The following is a 5,684-nucleotide window of genomic DNA, read 5'->3' as shown; positions in this document are numbered from 1 at the left end:
CCCCTGGGGGAAGGAAGCGATTGCCAAGAATCAATCTCTAGGAAGAGATGCCACAGTCAATCCCTTTGTAAAAATACTAAAGACATAACTGTATTTTCTAGGGGAAGAGTCCTTTTTATGAGATGTTGTAACTATGGTCTAACTAGGTTGCTCATTATAACTAAAGCTAGAAATTATAAATTTATGTGACATAGCTTGCTGGAATATGTCATGAAAATCATGTAATTAATGAGGTATACAAAGATGTCCCATAACTGAGATGACTCCCTTTATGTGAATGATATCACTCAAGCATCATTTAGAGTCTCACATGTTCTAGTACACATCCTACTAGGAGAAGAACTGACCTGTAACTTTGTTGACAGGCTCAGACTTTTCAACGTTTCACTTGAGTGTTCCAATTTCCTGTATGCTTTAATTTTGACAACTCATCCCTCTCTGTTATCTCAGAAATGATAAGCTGTGACTTGAGGAGTAAGTAGAAGTTGGCCAGATAAACTGTGATGAAGAGTAAGGAGGGAGATGGGCAAAAAATGACATGAAACTAAGTTTATAACAGAGCAGTTTGTGAAAGAGCACATTTAGGAGAGGTGAACAAGGTTTGACTAGAGCAAAAAGTGAAAGATGCAGCAAAGATGTGGGCCATGGAAAGTATTCGTAATTAATTGCCAGAGCAATAAGACAGAATTGAAGTGGTTTAAAAATGTAAGTTACAGAAATTTGATTTTTAGAAACAGTACTCACTCTATAGTGTAGAAAAGGCATTAGAGAAGGCAAAAAGTCAGGATAGGAGGGTATTTAAAACAATAATAATATATTTAGACTAAGCACTGCAATTGAAAGATGAAGATTTTCACTCCAAAGAATAGAAACGCATACAGCATATGCCAAATGAAATTGACAAGAGTGATTTTATAAGTATTATTTGTAATAGCCAAAAACTGGAAACAACCTAAATATTCATCAACAATAAAATAAATACACTGTGGGATAGTGTATTTATACAATGGATTATATAGCAATGGAAATGAACAAACTCCTGCTACTCACAAACATAATATTGAGTTAAACAAGTTAGACACAAATAATGCATCCGCTATGCTTTTACTTACATAAGATTCAAAAATAAGCAAAATCCATCTATAGTATTAGAAGTTGGACCAGTGGTTTCTTTGAAAGTAGAGTAGTATCTGGGGAAGGAGAGGGGCTGAGGGGTTCCTAGTATTGGAAATGTTCTAGCTCTTAATGTCAGTAATGGTATCATTAGTGTATACTTTGCTGTAAGCCAAGAAACCGTACACTTAGTATTTTTTGCACTTTTCTATATGCATGTTGTTTCAATATCAAAGTTACTTAAAACAAAAAAACAAAACAAACAAACAAAAAACCCACACAGACCATGAAACTGAGGATTAATTCCCCTAGAAGAGAATATAAAGCAATTCAGAAAGGAAGCAGTATAAAATTTTGTTCCAAAATAATTTGAAAGCAGTGGATTTCCATTGTAAGAGCCACACATTCGAAAGAGATAATAGCTTGTATGTGTTTTGGTTTTAGTGCGGGAAGTTTCTGGTGGACTTGGGGAAACTAAAAGCTTGACTTTATTGATTAAGAGCAAAACCTGGAAAACTCCAAACATAGACCCCAGAGAAGAATGTGTGATGGCACAAGAATAGTCTTCTTAACACCCGGACAGGCAACTAAAACCTTCTACGAGCTATGGGGGAAGGAGAAATTTGCAAGAACTCAAAAAGGAAAAGCAAAAGACTTAGATGTGAATGTGGAGCACCCCAACCTCTGCCATACTCCCCTACTCTAACCCTAGTTGGCAGATCAGTTTAGAGGGATCCTAAGGCAGAGGGGATTTGGCCTTTATTTCTAAGGTTTATCCCAGAAAGACTGCAAACCTTGAAGAGAAACCTCGCATCCAAACAATACCAGAAAGTAAATGAGCAATGGATATAGGACAGGCAGAGAAAGAAAGTGGGGCAGATGTTAATACATTCTCCCCAAGTCTCCTCCAGACCTAAAGCCACGGGTGAAGCATCTAACAGCATTCAGGTCTCCAAGAGATACACAGAAATGAACAGCAGGCCAAAAGAAAGCTCATGGCTGAGGACAAGGCCAGTACAGACCCCAGTGCCCAGGTAACTGAAGGTCATGGAAGAAATGACACAGTTAACAGATGCAGTAGTTTCAGATGCTGCCCCTCAGGACCTGCCAGGGCAAGGCATCTGTCAGGACAGGCAAGCAAGGTCAGAAGACAACCGTGGAAGCTCCACATCACCCCATCTGATGATGTTACATAAGCCAGAACTCCCCCCAACTGTAGATGCCACTCAAGGAGATGAAGTGAAAGAAAGGGAGGGGGGAGTCTACAGAGTTTGAACTCTAAACAGGCAATGCCTGAGTTTTCTTAGCTTGGCAAAATGATATTTCACCACCAAGCAGAAATGAGAAATAAAGTTTTATTTTTGCACCCCTGAGTCTGTGACTATAAACAGCTTAACTGCTACACATAAAAAAGATTTGCAAGCAGTTTTGAGAACTCAGTTGTTATTCCCTTCACATCCAAAAAGATGCTCTTTCTAAGGTATAGAGAAAGAAGTGAAGGAAAAGAAGTGTTTATTTCCATAAAGCAGGAATAATTATCTAACCTCACAGGGTTATTGTAAGGATTCGGGAACATAATGAAAGCAGCTGTCACCAAGTAAGAATCAGTAGATACTAATCCCTTCTTTCATGGAATGAAATAGTGGAAGAGACTTCCAGGGAACTTCTGGTCCAACCACCTTGTCCCTATGAAGGAAAATTCAAAACACTTAAGGGAAATCATTGTCTGACTTAGTTTTATAGATCAGGCATTGAAATCCTAAAATTCATGCTAGTATTTATGCTAGTATTTATCACATATATCAATATTTATCACACATATCAATATTTCTCAACTCGTCCCTAGCAATTTAAATAATTTCTTCTCATTAAATCCCCTTTAAAAAGAAAGGATAATTGGCTACACCCTTTTCTATAACTTTCCTTCTACTGAAAAATAGTCATCAAATCACCCTTTAATTTTCTTTTCAGGGAAGGTAAATAATTTCAATTCATTTAATTTTTACTCACTGTCCTGTTTTAAGATCTCACTGTTTTTGATTCTTAGTACTAAAAACTTTCAAAATGTCAGGATCAAAACAGAACATGATACTTAATTAAGTAGGGAAATTGCCACTCAATTTTTATGATATGCACTATGATTTTTTTAAACGACACTCTAACGTGGCTAATTTGTAAGAAAGTTAATATTTTCTAAGAGATAACTATGAATTGGGCTCTGTCCTGAATGTCAGTCACATCTTTAACTAGATAGGAGATTAGGAGACAGAATGGTCAGCAGCTTAGTAACGTGCAAACTGCTAGTTTCTTGGAGCTGGGATTCTAACTCCATTCACTCTCACCCGCTGCCCATCCCTGAGCTAACCACCATTATCTCCGACCTGAGCCATTGTAGTAGCCTCAGAATACCTTGCCTTCCTCTAGTCCACAGTCTATACTTCAGCTAGAGATCTTTCCAAAAAGTTGACATCAATGCCTTGGTTAAAACCCTTTGATGATTTTTGCTTTGACATGCAAAGTCTTGCACAGTTTGCTTCAAATGTGCCTCCTGAGCCTGGGCCATCAGGAACCCTCATTCTTTCTCCTCTCAAACTGTGCTGGCCTTCTTCCTCACCATCAATCTCATCAGGCAAGCCCCTTGCGTGGGAATTCTACACGTGTTTGAAATGCTTTTTTTCTCTCCTCCTTCTTCACCAGTTAACTCCTACTTTTCCCTGAGTCCTCAGCTCAAGTCATGTGTCTTCCGGAAGTCTTTCCTGAACTACGGCTGATCACTTGCTGTTTAAACCTTCCTTCATAGCTGATTTCTTCAGAAGCCTACCTCCAAGCCACCCAAATAAAAATGACAATGTTCCTTGATATGAACAATTCGCATTCTGCCATACTTACATAAAACTAGAATAAAAGTACTTTGGGAAATTTTGTTGTTGTTATATATGTAACAAATAGTCTAAGTATAAGCATTGTGCTTGTTTACAAAGCCACTTCAAGCCAACTCTCTTAGAGCTGCTTTTCAACCTTCTAAGCCACACCTACATAGAAATTTTGGAGCCATCATTTTTTATAGTTTGTAATTTTGCAATAGTTTGTTATTATGAGTTACTATTTAATAAACTTTCCATTTTAGAACAGTTTTAAAGTTACAGAAAAATTGTAAAGGTAGTAGAGAGTTCCTAATATACCCAACACCCAGTTTCCTCTATTATCATCTTACTTTAGTATGACACATTTGTTATAATTAATAAACAAATGCTAATTCCCTATTATTGACTAAAGACCAAACTTTATTGAGATTTCCTTAGTTTTGACCTAATGTCCTTTTTCTGTGTCAAGATCTCATTCCAGGTACCACATTACATTTAGCCAGCATGACTTCTTAGCCTTCTCCTGACTGTGACAGTTTCTCAAAGTTTCCTTATTTTTAATGACCCTGGCAGCTTTGAGAAGTACTATTCAGGTATTTTCTAGAATGTCGTTCAATTGGCATTTGGCTAGTGTTTTTCTCATGACAAGTCAGGGGTTGAGTATTTTCAGGAGGAAGGCCACACAGGTAAAGTGCCATTTTTCATCATATCACATAGCAGATACATAATATCAGCATGACTCCTCACTGTTGTTGTTATCCTTGATCAGCTGGTTAAGTTAGTGTTTGTCAGGTTTCTCCACTATAAAATTAGTCTTTTTTCCCCTTTCCATACTAAGCTCTGTAGTAGGAAGTCACTATGCACTGTCCACACGTAATAGTGGGAAATCATGTTCCATCTCCTTAGGTACTGATTCACGGGTGTTTATTTTATACATTGGATTATAATCCAATATGACTTTATTTATTTTGTTGCTCAAATTGTTCCAGCTTTGGCCTCTGAAAACTCTTTCAATTGTCTCCTGTATCTTTTTGACATCCCTTCATCATTGTGCGCCTGAGGGGGGTTGTTTTTGTTTTAAGTACTTTCTTATTTCTGGCAGTACAAGATGCTACAGTCTTATCTTATATATTTTCTATCTTTAGTCCTAACTAGAATTAGCTATTTCTCCAAGGAGACCTGGTATTAGGTGTGCCTATTGCTAGTGGCTGTCATCTCTTCTAGGCCCTCTCCTTTGAAAGTAAGAAAATATTAAGTGTCTATTCTAGCATGTACACTAGCAAATGTAAACACATAACTATTTGTATTTATATTGAACTAAAAATGAGTTTATGCCAATGTCTCCAACTCTAATCCATTTCCACATGGATCATTCTAGCCTTCTCCCCTTACTTACCTATACCCTTCCTTTCCAATAGTGAGAAACCTGGCTCCCACCATATGCCATCCATTTGCTTAATTATTCAATTCCAGTATACACATATAGTAGAATAAAATTGTTACCTTTTACCCCTATAGGAAACAACTTTATCAACTAAAGTACTGTGCTTATGTGCAGTTCTTTTTGGCTTTAGTCTTATAGATTCTACTCATTCCCAATTTTGCTTAGGTCAGTATCTCTTTTTCCTAATACCTTCAGTGAGGTTGTTTCATACATTTGCAATATAGTCCAGATTCTGTCCTAGGATCCCCTGACCTCTTGAACTA

The sequence above is a fragment of the Microcebus murinus genome, chromosome 7 (assembly GCF_040939455.1).
Source record: "Microcebus murinus isolate Inina chromosome 7, M.murinus_Inina_mat1.0, whole genome shotgun sequence".
Classification (NCBI taxonomy): domain Eukaryota; kingdom Metazoa; phylum Chordata; class Mammalia; order Primates; family Cheirogaleidae; genus Microcebus; species Microcebus murinus.
The sequence above is the reverse complement of the archived record's forward strand: the minus strand, read 5'-3'. Positions refer to the sequence as shown.